Raw genomic sequence first — 22,666 nt, 5'->3', positions numbered from 1 at the left:
ACAATGGCTCAATGATGTTCAGATCTGGTGATTGTAGGACCCAGAAGAGGTGTGATATCCCCTGGTCATGCTCCTCAAACCATGGTTTCACCGTTTTTACAGCGTGACAGAGTGCTAAATCATCTTGGTAGATGCCATCACCATCAGGGAACAATATTTGGAGCATGGGTAGAACCTAGTCCCCCAAAATGGCCACATATGTCTTTAGCATTCATCATTCCATGCAGACCTATGATAGGACCTTCGAAAAACCACGATATCACTGCCGATACTGTAACAAAACCACCCCGATCTTTTACAGTTGAGAGCAGACAGTCTTTATCATAGGCCTGCGACGGTGTTCTCCATACGTAAACACGACTGGTTGTTGGAAACAAGGTGAAGGTCGATTCATCGGACACATTACATGTTTCCACTGCTCATGAGTTCACGCCTTGTGTTCCTTGCACCACTGGATACGCCTCTTCGCATTTACTGCTGTGACCAGGGGTTTGGCGATAGTAGCCCTGCCATGAATTTTCATTTTATGAAGTTCCCGTTGCACTGTTTCGATGAAACCGGGTTTTGTAGGCTGGAATTGGGTTCAGACCTAATTTTCATTGCAGTGGTAGTCTTTTTAGCTTGCTATAATCCGTTTTAATGCCCTTCGGTCCCTATCTGAGAGGATTGTCTTTCGACCACTGTTGTGTTTTGCAGACGTCATTTGCCTATGAGTTGTGTATGCCCTTGTGATATTGGCCTTTCGATATAGCCACAATGTTCTCCACTGTTACCACTGAAGCTCGAACCAGACGAGGGCCGCGGTGGCTCAGTGGTAGAGCGTTGAGCTCTGGTGCTTGGGGTCCCGGGTTCGATCCAGCCACCGCCAAGTGAACTTTGTGGTGGACAAACACCGTGTGCGTGGGTTTTCTCGGGGTTCTCCTGTTTCCTCCCACTTTCTTCATTCCACCATTTCATTCATTATTCATCATCACCGTCTCCTTTAGCCTAACCGGCATAACCGTGGGACGTAAAAGTCAAAGATTTCATTTTTTCCAACCAGACGGGCAACAACGATCATGCCCATTTGGAAGTCTGTCAGGTTGCCCACTTTACCGCACCACTTTCACACCACGACACTGACAACTGAACGGGTTACTGCTGGAAGAGGAAGGTCCACATGACACATTGAAAACAAACAAACAAAAAAAAAAAAAAAAAAAAAAAACGATTGGGAACCGCATCACGTGTTGTAAAGTGGAGGGCCAAACTTGTGTCCTGTATGAAGTGTTTTAGATTTTGTCTTCCCCTGTATATATACAGGGTGACTAGTAATTCCATGCATTCTTTCCAAGTGGAGATATTCTACAAGTACTTTTGAACATTTTCACCTATATCAACGAGGGTTCTCAAATCAATAGTTTCTGAGTAATTTACACATGTGTGCTTTCTTTGAAATTTGCTGACTAACGAGAAATGGGCGAAAAAGTTTCACCCTGACCCACTTATACATATCGTAGAGCGATGAAATTTTACATGTGTAAACCTGCATACCTATGGAGGTGAGGTAGTACAGCTCGAAACTCTGCACCGTTGCTGTGTTACAGATCCGAACGTGAAGTAAGGTGTATTGGTCCAAAATCCATTACTGCACCCCAGAAAGCAGTATGACAACATCGAAGAAGTACTTGCCCCTAGGAACTGACTGCATGGTTGGTAAGAGGTGGAATGAAGATAGTGTGCGGCAAAGAGAACACGTGAACTGTGATGAATTTAATACGCAGGTTTGTGCATCTGTCTGGCCAACATTCGAGCAGTGAACGGATGCTTTGTTTTTCAGGAGGACATTTTTTTTATCAGTATGCCATGCTCTGGGATTTCACGGAATCGCACAACGCACGCAACAGTGAGGCATAGTATATCCTGGTAATTGTGGTTCCCTTTGCGTGGAAAGCAAGTAGTAATACCCCATGCTGATCCCAAATAAAATGTTTATCACTCTTGTCGCTCAGAGTTGAACACGGACTTACTTTGGTGGTGCAACGTCGACACTGTCATTGGTTTGACTAGGTTTTTCCAGTTTTTCTTCACTCCCACTAGGCGAATGCAGGGATTGTACTTTCTAGAAGGCCAGGGCCTGTTCCTTCCCAAATCCTAGACCCACATAAAAGACCGATGTGACTCCGGAGTTGGAGGTTCGAACCCTTCTTTGAGTCATTCCCTCGTATAAATAAATAAATAGCATTCAAATACATCACTTCAATAACTCTGAACAAATAAACAATAACTCAATGCAATGAAATCGTAATATTATAAGCTTTCTACAAAGGTAAATATGTAAACTTTGGAAAGTCGTAACAAAATAACACATTTAGCACTGTAACACTCACAAAAGCTTGTGAGAAATAGAAACAGAGCGTAGCATGCTAACAAAAGGTCTCCGCCTCCTAGAAAACAAAGCAACAGTTCACTGCTCGAGTGTTGCCCAGACAGATGCACGACTATGGGTATGAAATACGTCATAGTTCACGTTCTCCCTTGACCGCACACCATCTTCATTCCACCTCTTACCAACCATGCAGTCAGTTCCTAGTGGCAACTACTTCTGCGATGTTGCCACGCTATTTTCTGAGGTGCAATAATGGATTTTGGACCACTACACCTTACTTAACGTTCGGACCTATAACACAGCAACGGTGCAGAGTTTCGAACTGTACATTACTACAGGAAACACCCTCGCAACATCTGAATTTCACCTAATAATGCGACCGTGTTGCTGCCAACGAGGAAGAAATATGCCAAGGTGTTTCCTCTCGACGTTTCTCCCATTGTGCGCTTGTTTCAATGGAGGGGAAACTAACCCCTGTTTTCATGTCAAATTTTGCAAATGACCCCCATTGGAGATATTCACGATACGCCACTGGTGTCGCTACTATTTTGATTGCATTCTACACATACGATTTGGTAATGCAGTTTTTTGTTTGGTGGCTCTATGTTCAGTATTAGCTGCGATATAGGCCTGGTATGTTCTTATTGAATCACCCGGTATATATATATATATATATATATATATATATATATATATATATATATATATATAAAATATGATACAGGTTGGTCCATTTGAATTTTTCCACGGAAATGTCTCGAAAAGGGTTGAACAGAAATGAACTGAACAAAAACTCAAATAGAAAACACCATGGAGCAAATCGAATGGTAATGTCGCGGTGCCCCCAGGGCCGCTCTTCAAGGGTGCCCAGGCACAACCTAAAAATTTTAAATAGAAAAATGGATCGAGTGATACCTCGTTCGATAGATCTTCATACACTAAGCAGCGTTGTGGCAAAAGATTGTTCATATGGGTCACTTTTTTTTTTTCAAAATGGCCGCCAAGACATGGTGTCTGTATCAGATAAAACGTCCAGTACCACTAATATGAAAACGGTTGAAGATAATAACGGATGAACAGAATAAAACTCCTATAGGAAATCACAGAGAGTATTTATCATTCCACGCCTCGAGAATAATCCAATGGAGAAAAAGATTATTAAAGTGACAAAGTGCTAAAGAGAAAATCTAATTGTTAAAAAATATCTTCCCGATCTTCCTCCGTAAGTGGGTGAAGCGGGAATGAAGGGTAGAATCTCAAATGAGAACCCCACTTTTACTTGCAATAGGTATGGTTTGTCTGAAACACTTGAGTGTACAAGTGACAGGTACTGTAATGAACCGATATTGTGCAGACGACTTTTGAGCAAAACCAACGTTTGTATACATTGTTCTAAATTGCATTGTTCAACAAATTGGTTTCGCATTTCAGTTGATTCATTCTTGCGCAAATCATTGCCTACAATCAAAATGGAAGGTGCTATTTAACAAGAATTTTACCTACTTTTTTCCATTACAAACATCTATCTCTTATAAAAACACATTTCAGATAATTTTGTTGTGTAGATACAATTTGCAAAAGCTAAGGTTCTCATTTGCAATCCCACCATTCCTTCCCGTCCCGCTTCACCCATTTACGGAGAACGTTGGAACGATGATTTTCGAGGAATTGGATTTCGTCCTTTGTATTATGACACTTTTACTTCAATCATCTTCCCTGTTGCAACATTTTCGAGCCGTGATTTCTTATTGGAGTTTTATTCTGTTCATCTGTTATTATCTTCAACCGTTTTCATATCAGTGGTACTGGACGTTTTATCTGGTACAAGCACCATGTCCTGGTAGCCATTTTGAAAACTGTGACCCATATGAATAATCTTTTGCCACAACGCTATTTAGTGTATGAAGATCTATCGAAAGAGGTATCATTTGATCCATATTTTCGTTTAAAATTTCTAAGTTGTGCCTGGGCCCCCATCAAAGACGGCTCTGGGGGGCACCGTGACATCATCATTCGATTTTCCCCATAGTTTTCTTTTTTTTTTTTTGTTTGGTTCATTTACGTTTAACCGTTTTCATATTAGTGGTACTGGACGTTTATCTGATACAGGTAACATATCTTGGCGGCCATTTTGAATACAGTGACCGATCACATCGCCTTTTAGTTTTTAAAGATCTATCGAACGAGGTGTCAGTCGCCCCATGTTTCCATTTAAACCCGGGACCCTTGATGAGCGGCTCTCTGGGCACCGCGACATCACCATTCGATTTGCCTCATGGTATTTCCTATTTGAGTTTTTGTCCAGTTCATTTATGTTTAACCGTTTTCGAGATATTTCCGTGGAAAGATTAAAATGGGCCACTATATATATATATATATATATATATATATATATATATATATATATATATATATATATATATATATATATATATTTGTTCTTGGTGAGGCAGTGAATATGACTTACGACATTTTACTAAAGCTCTCCTCGAAGCTCGTACATTAACAGAAACAAAACACAACTTTTGTAGTGGACATGGGCATATTTGTTTGGTTTTTGACCTCTGGTCTGCTATAAGATTAAGATGATAACATACGTAAATGCATTATTTGAAAGTATTATTTTGGACGAGGCGTGTGTGGGAGGTGGAGAAAGTAATCATTAGGAAATGGGATTATCTTAGGAAATCGTATGATTCAGACGTTTATTAAGCTTATTTCGGGACTTGACGCGGTACTGTAATCTAACTTTTTGAGGTGATATAGTATGATATTGGCCTGATCTGTGAAAGATGATCTAGGTCTAGATAATAGTTTGCACTCGCCAACTGCACCAGGTTTAATTCCGGCATTGTTCAGCCTACATTAACGGTGGATTATGTTCCCAATAACGTCAGCGTTGCATAAGAGCGTTACAGCGACAAAGTCAATTATTCAATTAAGCATCACTCTGGCATGAAGAAGCAAGGTGGCCAAGATTCTCTTCCCAGTAGAGGTACAAATTCTCGGATGAAGATCTGAAATGGGTTTGGGTCTTATTTTATGCAAAAGAGAGTAGAAAAAAATGAATGCAGGGGAAAGTAAGAAAGAAAGAAAGAAACAGGCTGACTCACTAAGTATTTGATGTCTTTCTGTTCAACAAATGAACTTCCGTATGCAAATCTGATACGGATAACCTCAGACGAGGTGTTTAGTAGATCCTGCATTTGCGCTATCTGAAGGTCTTCTATCCTGAAATAAACATACCATACAATAGTATTAATAGCATTATTTGAAACTTTTTCCGTGTTTGTTCTTTTTTAATGAAAATTAATCTTTTATTTTATAACTGGGTGCAAACAACTCTCATATACATATAATATAAAATGTATATGTGTGTGCTTGTGTAAACAGCCTTCTTTCTATTTGCTCGAATTCTAAGCTAGGCTGCTGTGAAAAGAAGGGAGGAAAAAGTAACTACGATCATACAACATAAAAAGAAGCGTTCTTACCACTAGCAGATCTGCTAATTATGAGTTTCATATATTGTTGACTATGAAGTATGTCCCGTTTTCATACTGCATAGTTTGAAAGCAAGATTATTTTAAAATTGTAAGCAGTTTATTCCTGTATAGAGTTGCTGGCTTCAACAGATTTGTTATTGAAACTGGATCCATAATTGGTTGAGGCGTTTCTGTCTGTTTTATCATTGCCTATATATATGTATAAAAAATGATGCATCTGGTCGGAGTTTTACTACGTTGAAAAGATACGTGTTTCCAAAAGTGAAACTAAATGTTAAGTTTAATATTTCTTTGTTATATATATGCCTTTTAGGTTAGTGGCAGATAGTAAGTGTGACAATGGCAATGGAAGAATTGATGTCATGAGAAGGTGGGAGAACTCTGAGAAAACCCACGTACACAGCGTTTCCAACACAAACTTTTATGGCTCGTAATGAAACCAGGGACCCTTAGCACCAGTGGTGATCGCTCTTTCACTGAGCCATAGTGTCTTCCTGATCAAACTATTGGGTCGTTACATATGATATGTCGTTGCTAATGGTATGAAAATAAACTGCAATAACTTTGTTTGATCAGATATTTAGAATTTACTCAAAATATCATCTTTGCGTTTCAGTGGTCTTCTGTAATCGTTTTTTCCAATTTTTCAGTCCATTGTGGAAGAAGTACTTGAGTTTGGAAGAAATTGAATCATTGAAGGCATGCCTCACAGCTTGGACAGTAAGTTGTGGCACATGATTCTCAAATTATCATGGAATGGGATAGGCTCTGTCTATTCGTCACTGCTGCCTGTTTTATGCACAATTTACGGTTTGTTTCTTTAATATTATTACAGTATCTTTATTCGATACAAAAACGCTCTCTTTGATTCCCTAAATTAAGAGGGCTGCAGATTTCCAAGGGATGCATTTTTTTCAACATCTGACAGTTCATTGGATAACTATGTTATATAATATTTTACTTTACCTAAGGGAGCCAATTTACGAGGCACAGTTGCAGTAGAAACATGAAGGTCACCTGCAGTTTTACAGATTCATTTTGTGGGTTTTTGTTGGATTGCTTCCCGATCCTCAGGATTAAGCACAAGTCTTCCGTAGAATTCATTTTCAAGATACGAGGGCAAGTCAAAAATTATCTACACTTTTCATTCTACAGTTTATTTACATGAAGCTAGGGTTACACTATGCATATTATTTTTCTACATAATCTCCCTCCTTATCAATGCACTTGGCCCAACGGTCAACGAGCTTACGTATTCCTTCCAAATAAAATGTTTTCGGTTCGTCGTGAAGCCACTTTTGCACCGCATTTTGCACGTCTAAATCTGAGACAAATCGGCGACCATGCAAAGCATCCTTGAGTGACCCAAACAACTGAAAGTCAGATGGAGCTAGGTCGATAGTGAATTGCCTATTCGCCAGAACCATCTCTCGAGCTTGCTGAATGTTGTCATCTGTAGTGGAGTTTGATGGCCGTCCTGCTCCCTCTTCATGCGTTACACTTGTTCGATTACTTTTAAACTTCTCGATCCACAAAAACACAGTTTTACGTGATAGTGCACTTCTCCCGTATTGCGATGATAGTCTGCGATGAAAGTCTGACCCTTTGACACCCTCCGACCAGAGGAATCGGATCACTGCTCGTTCCTCTTTGGTGCAAACTTCTAATGGAGCAGCCATGATACACCTGCAACAGAAGGAATAAAAATGGAGGAATTAAGATCGCACTTTCACAGCATTACCACAACAGTATAACAATAAAATATGCAAGGACAGAAGACAAAGTGCGCAATTTAAGAAAAGTTATGACAGAAGTGTAGAAAATTTTTGACTCGCCTCGTACATGTCTCCACGACTAAACCATCTATCTAACGACCCAATACGTGATTTTCTGGTAAGTAAAGATAGCCGGTACATTAGTAGTAGAGGTCGATTTATTTTAGTGCAGAGTCAGTTTTATATTAAGACCAGTGCATCTCCACTAATATCTATGAGTAAATCCCTATTGATTTCACAATAGCTATTTCTTTTAAAAGTGAAACCTTTTCTACGCGTTAGCTGAAACATGTAAACAGAACTACCTCAGCGATTATAAACAAGTCTTATTGAGACTTACTATATATATATATATATATATATATATATATATATATATATATATATATATAGATATATATATATATATAGATACATAGATACATAGATAGATAGATAGATAGATAAAATACAGGGTGCGGCAGCTATTTGGAAACACACAGTACAAGTGACAGTATCCTGTGTGCCATTGTAACACATCCGTTTTGGTTGCAGGTAAACATTGTAAACCCTACGGTAACCCAAGAAATGAAGAGGCATGAAGGACACGCCGATTCCAAAATCGCTGCCTTCTGAACATCGCCCGGTCATTTGTCTCCAAAGTTCGGAGAGAACTGGAGGCCACCAGTGGTGATGTGGAAACCGTTTCCCACACGAAACGACTTTGTCAGCGCTCGGACAGGACCAGGACGCCCGAATTCATCGCCTCCGTCCAAGCTGTTGTCGAAGCGGACCCAGGGAAGTCCATGAGGACACTCGCAAGAGAGAAGCCGGTTGACGAGGCCACCATTCGATGTGTGGTGTATGAAGACCTCCGTAACAAGTCATACGTGATGAGGAGAGGTCAGTTCATGTCCGCGAGAACCAGGGAGAATAGTGACCCGCGCCAGGCGCCTTTTGAACAAGCTGAAACATACCAAGCAGCCAGAAATGCTCTGGTTCTTCTCGGATGAGAAAATCTTTGTCCAGGACCAGAAAGCGAACCAGATATGATCGATGGATGTGTAAAACACGCGAGAAGCTTTCGAAAGTCACGCACATCAAGCTCCCCGCCTCCGTGATGGTTCTGGGGTTCGTGAGCAGTAAAGGCGACGACGTGATGCCTCCACATTTCTTTCGTCAAGGTGCGAGAGTCAACGCCGTTACTTACACCAATGTGTTGAAGATAGTTGTGCAGCCCTCGATTACTGCTATAGCACGTGGCAGGCCATATGTTTTTCAGCAGGACTCCACTCCCGTCCATACAGCCCATTCAACCCAAGAATAGTTGGCCTCGAATTTTCACCCCAAACATGTGCCCTCCCAGCTCCCCAGCCCTTTAGACTTTTACGTCTAGGGCATGCTTGAGAGGGCCTCTAATAAGCATCCACACAACATCGTTGGGGCTCTCAGGGCAGCCATTGTGGATACCATGACAAACATTCCCAGGACCCACCTCAATCATGCCTGCCGACGGTTTCGACACCTTTTAGAGGCTATTATTGCGGCAGATGGCGGTTTCATAGAATGATATCCTGCATTGGGTCTGTCTCCACGTGTACATAATCTTCAATGGTCATTAAATGTTCTAGGCGAGTCAAAAATATTCTACACATTTGTCATAACTTTTCTTACATTGCGCACTTTGTCTTCTGTCCTCGCATATTTTATTATTACACTGTTGTGGTAATGCTGTGAAAGTGTGATCTTAATTCCTCCATTTTTCTTCCTTCTGTTGCAGATATATCATGGCTGCTCCATTAGAAGTTTGCACCGAAAAGCAACAACGAGCAGTGATCAGATTGCTCTGGTCAGAGGATGTCAAAGGGTCAGACATTCATCGCAGACTATCATCGAAATATGGGAGAAGTGCACTATCACGTAAAACTGTGTTTTTGTGGCTCGAGAAGTTTAAAAGTGATCGAACAAGTTTAACGCATGAAAGAGGGAGCAGGACGGCCATCAATCTCCACTACAGATGACTACATTCAGCAAGCTCGAGAGATGGTTCTAGCGAATAGGTGAATTACTATCGATGAGGTAGCAGCTGCTTTGAGCATCAGTCATGGCTCTGCCTGTCAAATCATCCACGACGAGCTCTGTTTTCATAAAGTCTGTGCACGGCCACACAAGGCTCATCACACTATTGAAACTATCAACAAGTTGGAATTTGAGTTATTGGAACACCCTCCCTACAGCCCAGACCTAGCTCCATCTGACTTACACTTGTTTTGGCCACTAAAAGATGCTTTGCGTTGTCGCCGATTTGCCTCAGATATAGACGTGCAAAATGCGGTGCAAAAGTGGCCTCACGACCAACCGGAAGCCTTTTATTTGGAAGGAATACGTAAGCTCGTTGACCGTTGGGCCGAGTGCATTGATAACGAGGGAGATTACATAGAAAAATGATGTGCATAGTATAACCCTAGCTTCATGTAAATAAACTGTAGAATGAAAAGTGTAGATAATTTTTGACTTGCCCTCATATCTTGTGTTCCTTTCTGCGGGGATGTTATTTTGTTCTCAAATAGCTGCCGCTCCCTATATAATATATATTCTGTAAATTAAATGTGTATCTACCTCATTGACCAGTTCTTTAGGAAATAAGTCGTGCAACGACAGAGTTGTGAAATAATTCATAGGATAATGATAAAGTTGAAACAAAGTCAACGTAGAGGAAATCATGCATACGGAATTTGTCTACAACATAGGGTAAAAAAAAAACGGTGTACAAATGTCCTAACTTGTATATCAGGAGCGAATTTTTATTAATGAGTTGCAATGCCTAGCAACGTCACACCAAAGAAGTAAGAATACACACCCGTATTACTTGAGTATTCTACTCGAAGGTAGGTTCTGTCCCGGTTACGTAACGTCGTTAGTGGGGCTTACAAGTCAGTAAATCATAGGTAGGATGACAAGTTCTTTTCTCCTGCAAGTTACAAACTGTAGGTTAAGAAACTGCAGTGGAGAGAGATCCTGAGATGTAGGATTAGTACCACTTATACGAAGATCTTACATAGTAACTGAATCGATTATACAGATCTTCACTTAACACATATCTGTTGATCATCCTTCGATATAAAACACTCTGACTTCTAATACTACCATAGATCGAAATCCATGGATCCAATAACACACCCGTATTGATTGCAAATTTATTAATGCCCTAAGCGCATTTTCTAGAAATGTCTACTGTAGATTTTACACCACCAATCTATATTTCAAATATATTATGTTTGTTTAGTTATTCTACAGTATAAGACAAAATATGTTTTTCTTAGTAGGTAAGATTCATGTCTCTAGTGGCATTGCTGCTTGATACTAAGTTGGACCTTGCAATAGGAAGATCACAGGTCGTGTTTTGATAACCGTTCAAGGCGTACTTTTTTATGTGTCAGTATAGGTTCTTAAAAGCACTTTGTAATTGGATCAGATTTTAAAATATAAAATTCGTTTTTCTTACAGTTAAGTCCTTTCATTCTCTGTGTAAGAATTTGGTGACCTTTGACCTGAAAGATTACGACGTTATAATAAATATCTGACATCTGACTTTGACCTTACTAAAATGTTTATTAATTTAGATTGTATGCTGCTTTTGTCTCACAAAAAATAGCTGCTATTTATAAGAGTTTTATGGAGACAAATATTCGAACTATATAATCCTTACGAATTCCTCTGCATACCTTGTAGAAAACTGGCGGAGACCAGGTTTTATTTATTAAAAAAAAGGTATGTTCTTGTTTTTCGACGTTTAGCGTTTCTTTTCAGCACCGATGAGACCTGTACTTAAAGTTTAAGGCAGAATCCAGACCACCTAATGGACCGTTCGTTTTAATGTTCTACGATTTTCGAATCAAACCCCGGACCACGTAAATTAAAGATGCACTACACCAGCGGGGAAGACTCATTTATCAAGTATTCAACGTGCATTATCTACAAAATGATATATTATTAACAGAATGCCCTTTCTTTGCACAGGAATAATAGAACTTATCGAAAACATTTGAAAGAGATATACACATTTTTTCTAGTTTTAAAATACTTGTTAATGCATGACTTATGACACTGTACTTACACGCTGACACGATCGATTCTAACTAACTTTTCCTTTAGTGTAATGTTTACGAAACTTAGCCAAATCGACATCTCTCCTGAGATATTCATGAACTCTTCAAAATAAATTGGTAATAATAATGGAAAACTTACTAATGAACCTATGTATCCCTCAGAGTAAATATAACAACTCCGTATTTCATTTTGGTGTATATAGAAAATATTCATACAAAATTTCAATTTCCTACTGCAAGAAAACTTTTTAACTTCTCTTTCCATTCTCTTTGATGTTGCGTTTCAGAAAATAGTTACGAGTCTGAGAACATCGGTGCAAAATTTCATTTACCTACGCCAAACTGTTTCGAGTATCTGCCGAACGACGAAAAGAGTTCCAAGCAAGGCCACTTTCCCGGAAAGAGATCGCTTTTCGTTAAACTCCTCCATAATCAGCTTAAGGTTCAATGAAAAAAAAAGTGCAACATTTTAAGTTCCTACTCCCAAGTGTTTTGTAGATCTGTTAAATGATTAAAAATCCTTCAAGACCATTTCAACTCTTAGGGGTAGCTTTTCTTAAAACTCTTCAACCTAGAGTTCAGGAATAACATTTGTGCAAATTTTCAACTAAGGTAAGTTCAACACCCTCTATTCCCAGTAGGAGATACATTTCGTAAGGCTCAACTTATCGTTAGCTTAGGATGCATTTACAGCATTTTTGTATATATCTAAAAGCTTTAGAGATCTAATAAACGGTAAAAGTATTTTTAAGTTTCCACATCCCTCCTTTCTCGAAAAGGTTGCGTTTAGTAAAAGTTTGTGCTGATCTCAGGCTGAATTACAAGAATAGCATTTCTACAGAGTATCCAGCTACTACGCTTAAAAGTTTCAAAGACAATGAACGCCAAAAACTACATCCAACAGCCCTTGCCTTCTTGAATCGCATTTTGTAAACTTCGGTGTTTAGTGGAAACTTTTGTACAACATTTCAATTTCCTATTTCCAGTTATTTAAGAAATGTAATGAACAGCAATAAATATTTTCAAGACCCCTTTCTTCCTTTGGGCGTCGCACTCGTAAAAGCACAATTTCTCTGTCAATCTGTATACGCAGAACACCCCTACAAAATTTTAGGGCACAAGAGATATAATTTGATGATTAAAGATGATCGGTGAAAGGTATATAGAAAAAGGGAAAGAGGTGTATGTGGTATTTATTGATCTTGAAAATGTTTTTGGCCGCGTGAATGGGGAATTGCTGTTGGAAGTTATAAAAAAAAAAGGTTGGGTTGGAATGGAGAGATCGAAGACTCATAAGGAACTTCTTATATATGAACCAATAAGTAAGTGTTAGAATAGGGGAGGAAATGAAAGGGGAGAGTGCAGTTAGAAGGGAGTTCGACAGGGAACATTATTTAATATATATATCTAGAAGATATACTGAAAAATTCCCTACATAATGAAGACGCCATTTCAGTAGGAGATAGAATGATTAGATGTATACCATTTACAGATTGTATGGTGCTTGCTACGGAATCAGAAGAGAAAATCAATAAGATTAGAAAACTCGAGGAAGGGCTTTGAAGAATATGGGATGAAAATAAATGTTAGAAAGACAAAAGCCATGGTGATTGGAACAAGTAGTCAGTGTCAAACATAGAAGTAGGAGGGGAGAAAATAGAACAGGTGACTAGTTTTCGATATCTTTGCAGCATTATTAGTGATGGGTGGTAGCATTATTAGCCAAGATAGGAATGGCGAAAGAAGCCTTTAGCAGGAATAAAAATCTGTTTTGTGAGACCTTGAATAAAGAATTGTCAAAAAGACTCATGAAATGTTTCGTGTGGAGTATTGTACAGATGTATTGTCCAGTATATCTCTGGACATTACGCAAAAGGGTGAAAAAAGACTGGAAGCTTTCGAAATGTGGATGTGGAAAAGAACGGAGAGAATTTGCTGGGTCGAGCGGAAAACGAATTAGTGTGTTAGAAATGGTGGGGGAGAAAAGAACAATTTTATATATTATTAAGAAGAAGACGACAAACTGAATGGGGCATTGGCTAAGAAGGAATTTTATCATGAGGAACGTGCTAGAGAGTATGGCGCAGGGTTGGCTGGTTTAAAACAGTTTTTTTTTAAAACTGTCTTAAACAAAAAAACAAAGAACGAAAAATGTTTTAAATCATGTGAACTTCATGGTGGCGTTTCCATATATCAAACCATCTGCATTACTTTCATCTCGTTTTCACCTTTTAATCAAGGCGTCCAATTCTCGGTCGAACTACAACCCTTCTTTCAAGTGTAAACGAAGTAGCGGTTCGGATGTCACTTTAAGCGAAAGTCTTCTCCTCGATAACCTGTGTATTACATAAGTATGTTAAGCCTAAACATACGAAACCAAGTTGTGCATTTTTGCTTGCCTGAATGCGTATTATTTTATAAAGAAGCCAAGGTTGCTTAAATATATTGATAAAATTGGCAAAAATTATCGACTGCCTACGTAGCTTCCAACATTAGCTTGGATTGGAATTTGTTTTAATTGTAATGAATGGCATCTACGGTACATACTAAATTTGTAATTTAATACCTCAGTTTTAGCGTACTGATTATGATTCATTGACCTTAAAATTTTATATGTAAAGCAATAATAGAATTTTCCCGTCACTACTTTGCATTTAAAGTAATAACAGGATTTTCCCGATGGCTAATGTGGGAGTTCCTCGATTTAATAAATTTACTGATTGCTCTTCTTTAAGGTTATGTGACCCCTTCCAGCATACCCTCGTATTTGCATAATAACACCAAGGCGAAATAAACTTATTTTTGTACATATGAATGTAAATATATAGAGCAAATTATTTAAGACCAAATAAACCTGGTTTAAGCAAAAAAAGTTTTTTTTTTCAAAAACAACCATGGTTTTTGCCAACCCTGGTATGGCGGCAGGAGAAGAAGGGAGGGGTCGAAGGGGCTACAATTAATGGAGGATATCAAAACAGAGAAATTGTACGTGAAGACGAAGAAGTTAGCGGAAGATCGTGGAGACTTTTCAGTTGCGGCAAGTGACCTGCCAATAATGGCAGAATGGCAGAATACCTATGATGATGATGATGATGAAATGATTCGATAATTAAAAGCACTTTGGTTGTGGTAAAGAAAACAAAACCGTAGAATGAGCGGGAATCGATCTGAAGACCCCACGATCTTCAGTCGAAGTTGTTATCTGTTACACTATGGAGACACTGCTTATAGTGAGAACAATATTACATTGAGTAATTTGTACGAGAGAGGCAAAGTACTTCACATGGAATCATCTCCCTTGTTTCCTTTTTGTGTTCACTCTTTGAGTTTGGTATCATGCATATATATATATATATATATATATATATATATATATATATATATATATATATCATATTTTCTGCTACGGTATCCATAAATACTGGGATAATGTATCGTATTTTATTTTCATATCGTCGATAGTAGAGACGATAGTATGCAAAAAAAAAAAATGAAATAAAAGAAAGAAAAATGCATTTACTTGTTTCACATATAGTATTTACCTTGTGGAAGAGTTGAAAAGAACCCTAGAATATCTTACACGTACTATGATAGACATTATAGAGAATGAAGAACTCTCCAACAGCATAAATAAATTAACAGCAGAAACCAGTTAATACCACAAAAACGCTTTACATCAACCGACTACAAATACAAACTCCTTTAGCAACACTGGGCGCATAATGAAAACATCAACTGTGAGCGTAGAATGTATGCGCATTGTATGCATGTATAGGAAAAACAATGAGAAAAAAATGAAAAGAGCAAAGGGCAAAAACACGGCATTTTTGGAAACCCGAAATAATGCGGAAAATTAAACAAAAAGAAATAGATGATGTGTGCTCCTGAAGAAACCAAAACTATCCACTGGGCGTAAATTCTGGAAGTAGGAAATAGCGTTGGATGGTTCGTCTTTTCGTTACGAGAGTGTGTGAAGCAAAAGACTCTGTGATCCCTCGCCCAAACAAAGTTTAAGCGCCCACACAGGTGAACAAACTAATATTAACTTAACAAGTAGTAAATTGTGAAGTGAAAGCGGAACCTAAATTTTAAAGAAATTAAGAATAAATAGTGATGCATGTGAAAACCGAAAACACAGGCGTAACCAGGGTTTGAAAAAACCCGGGTTTTTCTGAAAAAGCCCAACCCACCTGGGCCCATATGGGTTTTTTCGGGTATTTTCGGGTTTTATTGTTTTTTTTCGGGTTTAATTGGGTTTTATCAAAATATTTCAATGTCTTTGGGGTAAAAGTGTTAAAATGTGATTTATATTTCAAGATTATCATTGTCTCAACTTGCAACAATTTTCTATTCACTGCTGTTTTGAAAAAATGGCCGCCATTTTGAAATTTTACGTTGGATCATCGCCAAAATATATACACAGCTAATTTAGAGTATCTCGTGCTTCTACTCTAAAAATTTCGACTTAAAAGACCGAAAATTGCGCTTTGTAGCGTGAATACCTGCTATTTTGAAAAAAATAAATTGTCACCATTTTGAAATTTTACATTGGTATTCCGCCAAAATCTATACAGAAAATTTAGCGTGTCTCGTGCTTGTACTCTGAAAATTTACACTTAAAAGACCGGAAGTGATTCTCTGTAGTATGTGTGGTACAAGCAGCCGAAAGAACAAAATGCAGATTGAATCATCCCAGAAGCCTCAGTGACGTTTGCCAAATGTGAACACCAAATATATTAATTTAACAGCGTAAAATAAATGGTTTTTATTGTTGAAGTTCATTTTCGATACCTTGTGCGTTCAATTACGGGAATTTCCCGAGCACTCGTTGCAAGAGGGATCTTTCCAGAAAATTAATTTAAGACCATTAAGAAAGATATAATTCATATTTTATAAAATAAACTAGCTTTTGGCTACCTGGGGGCTCTGCCCCCCAGACCCCCAAGTTTGCTCGGCCCACGGCCTCGAATTTCTTATCTATCGCTCTTTGCATCAACAATGAATTTCGTGAACTTGCTCTTCATATTTCCCGAATCTGCCCACCCGGAGACATCGCCCCCCACACACTGTTTTTGCTCGGCCTACGGCGTCGCATCTCTTGAACCCACAATTCTATCATTTCTTTTCCTATTTCAACTATTTAAAAGATAAGATTTTGTATCCCAAGAAAACGCCCATTTAAATAACAAGGGAATTTCTTCATCATCCTTTAGACCCCTAAAAATATTAAAAATATTCACTTTTGGCTATTTTCCTGTCGGTTAGTCCTGGAATGCTATAATCATGCCAAATTTCATCATTCTAATCATGCCTGAAGGGCCTAAACATTTTGGGCTGTAGAAGACGTCCCATATAAAGAACATGGGAAAGATTTTTCAGTTCCCCATAAAACCACTCTACGGTTTGAAATTTTTATTTTTGATGCTTCACTTAGGTAACGCTTACGAAAATGTACAAGCATACCGAATTTCAAGATTTCATTCTAATTCTAAGTACCTAAAACATGAGATTATAAGTTAAAAAAAAATGTCTATTTAAATAACATGGGGAAATTCTTCATCCAATCTTTAGACCCCTCAAAATTAAAAATATTCACTTTTGGCAATTTTCCTGTGGGTTAGTCCCGAAAAGCTACAATGATATCAAATTTAACCATTGTAGCCCTACAGGAAGTGCTCAATAATTTGGAGGTGTAAAAGGTGTTTGGCAATTTTTCTGTCGGTTAGTCCCGGAAAGCTATCATCATGCTAAATTTAATCATTGTAGCCCTACAGGAAATGCTCAATAATTTATGTCAGATCATGTAGTTTTATATATATTTAGGATGTTTCAGAATGTCTTAAATGAAATTAAATATCTTCCAGCATAAAATAAATAGTTTTATTGTTGAAGTATTCAGCTCCGATGCTTTGTGCGTTCAATTGGGGGAATTTCCCGAGAACTTTTTTCGGGACGTGTTTTTTCCCCCTCCCTCGAAAATACAGCTCCCTTTACTGTACATCGAAACTTCCACTAGTACGAAAGTTCGAATTCAGCACTTGAAACAGTAAGCGGTACGTAGTTCGGAACTCTGAGCATCGAGTTTCTTAAATTTGACGAATTTTTACGCTTTTGTTGGTGTTGATTCTATAGAATGCCTATTTGAAGAGTACCTACAAATAACTGCACTAAACTGTTGTTGTTGGAAAACTAAATTTTACTGAAGAATCCTTGTTACCATCAAAGATAAGGCATAAATAATACTAATAGTTTTACTAATGCACTACATGTTTACTGGTAGTAGCGGCAACTATGGCTTTAAACACGTCAAACGTATGAGGAACAACGCCCCTCGGCGTCGTCGAGTTGGCGAGCACACTATTCACGGAAAATATTCTCTAAAATATAAAATTGCATTTTTTTTCCCTTCAAATAGGCTATCAGCATAATCCATACATTAATTTGTTACTTAATTATCTCAAGCTAAGGTAAGGTTTTTTTATTCATTCAGTGCATTCAGAACTTTATAAAGGTCTTATGTTGAATGTTGTATACCTTAACGGGAAAGCATTCAATTCGCCCATGGTAAGTCCAAAATCTGATAATAATCACTTTCAATGTGATCACCTTGGTTGTATCAATAATATATTAACAAAAAGCTCAAAAACCCAGGTGGGTTTTAAGGTGGTTTTTTTCAGATGGGTCCAACCCGAAAAAACCCGGTGTTTTTTTTCGGGTTGGGCCCACTTGGGCAAACCCTGGACGTAACCCAAAATTCAGTCCAAAGAATCTGAAGTAAAAGAAATATGAAAAGTACTAAAATAAATTTAAATACCTTAGACCTTATGCAGAGTCGTTTTGACGTATAATTAGCGTCCTACTAAAGGCCTGACTAGTCCAGGAATCATGTGCTAGGCACTAGGGTGGGTCGTTTTGCCACTTTTTTTTTCGGAACGAAATGTAATACCTGGCAAAAGTGGCCCACCCACATGGACATTACAAGTATAGATTTTTTTTTCAAATCAGATAATATCTTCTGTGAGAACTATTGCCTCAAAGTTTCAAAATTTCACTGAAAATTACAAAAAAATACCAAAATTGTTCATGAATTTTAGTTATGGTAAAGTAAACATATTTTTGGATTTATATCTGCCAGATGCTATGAAAAATGACATTCAAGTCTCAAAATGCCAGTTATATGCTCCAGAGGTGGGATAGGGGTGCCTCCTCTGGGGCCCGAAAAAGGGGGCAAATTCAGTACAATCAAGCGTTTCTACAGCTATTTTCGTCCTTGCCTTTTCCTTCTACTGGTGGTTCATAGTGGTAGCAGAGCATCGTTATTTTTCACCATGACACTCCCACCCCTCCACCTCACAATACTGCAACGCCCTTCTGTCCCGATCTGCGTAACTCAGCGTCACTATCAGAAACGAGCCGGATACGCTTCAAATTGGGCGCTATTTCTCAAGCGCTATATTTGGTTACTGTTGCCTTCAGCTTATATGAATTGGCCGTTACAGATAATAGTTTGCTAAACACTATTTTCACAGAAAATTCTGTATTTCTTTTTTAAGACAGTCAATCTTATTTATTATATCACAAAAATGACTTCAGTGACAATGAAGCAGACCTTGAAGAGAAAGCAGAGGAAAGCTCTTCTGAAGAAGAGACCAAATCCAGAGACAGAACATCTAAACCGAAGCTAGATTTGACTGAAACTGCTATGATTGCTCAGAGATACAATGTAAACGAAAGGGCTGCGGCACATATAACATCAACTGTGCTTCAGTCAGCTTTAAAGACTGGAATTATAACTTTTCAACAATCTAGCAACATAACTCTGCTTTTATTGTGGACAGGAGCAAAATAAGGCATGCGAAACTTAAAGTTGCTCGGAATTTAAAAGAACATTCTAGAAATGATGATCCCATTAAAAGCCTATACTTTGATGGTCAAAGGGAAGACACTAAAACACACGCAGGCATCGTTACAGAAGAGCACTTATCAATTGTGGCTGAACCTAACTCTCAATACGTTGGTAACGAGACACCATCCTCTGGCTTTGGCCATGACGAGACCGCGGCTATTTTCGAGTACATCATGAACCAAATCGAAGGTGGCTTTGATGAAGTTGAGGTTCTTGGATGTGATGGAACAAACACTAACACTGGTTGGAAGGGAGGTATTCGTCGAAAATTAAAGGAACTAACAGGCTATTTGTTTCTTGCATTTTAATGAACTGCCTTTCCGAGCTCTGTTCACGAATATTGGCGCTAATTCAAGCCCCTATTCTTACACAGGTCCCATAGGTTCAAACCTATCTGACTGTGAAAAGCTTCCAATGGTGTAATTGAAACCAATAAAATGTGACTTACCTCATCATAGTCAGAAGAGCTCAGAAAACTCAGTAAAGACCTGTGATACTTATCTCAAGTCTCCCATTGCTAATGGTCCTTGTCACGTCTTTGAGAACTTTCACAGGTCTGGATACTTACCAAATGAATACCAGGCTGTAATCCGTTCATCCATTCAGACGAATGCATTTCTCACACTCCCAGAGAATGTTCTTTTCGCCATGATAACTGATGGTCTACTTGCTGTCCGACAAGATGTATTACATAAGATTCTTAGTGCTCGAAAACACGAAGCAGAGAATCTCCATAACACTATTAGATATAACATCATTCCCAGACTGAATTTTGAGGCGAAAGATAACACTGAAATGATCTTTTGGGAAAGCACAGATGTTTCAATAACTGTACCAACAGTTCTAAAGACGGTATCAAACAAATAGCCCATGAACAAACTTTCACTTTCTAACAACACTGTGCCAGAATAGTCCTCCACCCGCACGATGGCAGTAGAATGGATAGTGAAATTAGTCACTGAAGCAGCCTCCCGAGTATGTGGCAGTGATGCTAGGGACGGGATGATTAGGTCAACCTTACTTTCTAGGCAAGCTGTGTCTAAATTGCAATCAAAGTCCCAATTTGTGAAAATTGTTCCTGACAGTGACGAATTGGTTAGTTCATCCATCCCTATATATGGTTGGTTGGTTGGGTAGGGCTGGCAGAGGAGCCTTAGGTGCAGCCACATACACGTGGTAGACGCTTGAACAGGCTATATGACCAGGTGAGCCAGGACCTGCAAAACCGTTTTAATGTACTGAATTTGCCCCCTTTGCGGGCCCCAGAAGAGGCACCCCTATCCCGCCTCACGGGCATATAACTGGCATTTTGAGACTTGAATGTCAGTTTTCATAGCATCTGGCATATATAAATCCAAAAATATGTTTATTTTAACATAACTAAAATTCATGAACAATTTTGGTATTTTTTGTAATTTTCAGCGAAATTTTGAAACTTTGAGGCATTAGTTCTCACAGAAGATATTATCTGATTTGAAAAAAAAATCTATACCTGTAATGTCCATGTGGGTGGGCTACTTTTGCCAGGTATTACATTTCGTTCCGAAAAAAAAAGTGGTAAAACGCTGCACCCTAGTGTGGCACTAATCACGCATCAGAACGACTCAGCCTAAGGCCCTTAATATACCATACAGCTCAAATAATAAAATCACAGAATAAAATAAAACAGAAAATAATACTATCGCTCAAGTATTTTTCTGTCTTATTCTAAGTTACTTTTGTTCTTGTATGTAAAAAATCAAAATTGTAACAAAAGTCATTAATATTTTAGAGTAATTCCACAATATTAAAAGTAAAGTAGCTGAACCTGTGCTGTCGACTCAGCGCATCGTTCTGTTTTGACCATGAATCTCCTTCCTACATGTCTTCTTACTCACACAAGTAAAGAATAGGAGACTTGCAAAGTAAGTGAATAGATGCTGTGTATAGACGTTGGAGTGAATTGGTAGCAAATTCGTAGAAGTAACACGATACCAAATGGAAATAGTTTTTTTTTCTAATAAGTCCATATCCGTCCGAGTACGCCTAATTGCGTCTCTTGAGGCTTTTGAATTTGCCAGCAGGCCTATTAAAATACAAAGGCTTTGAACAATAATTTTAAAACATAAACTTCATGAGAAAGATGTATTTAAATAATATTTAAAGTACACACACTTAAAATGTGTGTCTCTTTTAAACGTGAAATCACATACGTATAACCGTAAATGAAAGATTTGAAAGCCAAAGTTATAGGTTGGAGGTCAGGTGTTTTTTTTATTACTTTTAATAGATAGATGGTGATATTAAAAATAAATATTCCAGGTATTCATAACGTGTCCCTTGTCCGCGCGACGCACTGCCAGTTTGGTAAAGAAAGATGTTATGGCGGTAGCGAGGTGATCTGGGATATTTCCGCAGAATAGTGAGGCAGATGTGACCTATAGGGACGTTATTCTCAACAACATGTATGGTGCAAATGACCCTAAGTTTCGTCTAATGGATGACAATCACCACCAACACAGGCACAGTTGATGGAAGAGTATCTGGAGCAGAAGGATATCTTATGTATAGAGTGACCACCACGCTAACTGATTCTTAATCCGATTAAACACGTCTGGGGCGCCCTTAAACATACATCAAACCCATTACTTGGGACTCCGGAGAACTTCGAACTGGTGTTTGCCAGAAATGTTCAGTGTTGGATTTGATCGCCCGAATAGCTATATAGATTGCACACCGTATTTCCATAGTGCGGACGAGGCCATCCAGCGGCTTCACGCTATGCTATCGGAAATCTGGTAAATGCCATTAAAAATATCACGTCTTTCTCCCCGCTTAGGGGTCGCATTTTGCAATATCTCGTCTTATCAACAGCATAGGTCTGAAGGAGATTTTTATACAAAATTTTTAGAGCTGTACGGCTTACAGTTTTAGAAATATGTTGATGATTGGACCAGTGAGTGAGTCAGTGGATTTACTCATATATATAAATGGTTTAAAATGTATACATTGTTTAATTGTAAATAACTCTGAAATGGATTGGTAAA

At 38.4% G+C, this 22,666-nt stretch overlaps 1 long non-coding RNA gene across 1 annotated transcript in view; it reads left to right on the top strand.

Moving 5' to 3' along the window:
* The window catches only part of LOC145688052 (uncharacterized), a 45,101-nt gene that overhangs the window by 17,329 nt on the left and 5,106 nt on the right, over positions 1–22,666 (top strand). The window lies entirely within an intron of this gene.

Source organism: Thermobia domestica, chromosome 6 (genome assembly GCF_964235325.1).
Source record: "Thermobia domestica chromosome 6, izTheDome1.hap1.1, whole genome shotgun sequence".
NCBI classification, from domain to species: Eukaryota; Metazoa; Arthropoda; class Insecta; order Zygentoma; family Lepismatidae; genus Thermobia; species Thermobia domestica.
Note: the sequence above shows the minus strand (reverse complement) of the source record. Positions and strands in the feature narration are given on the sequence as shown.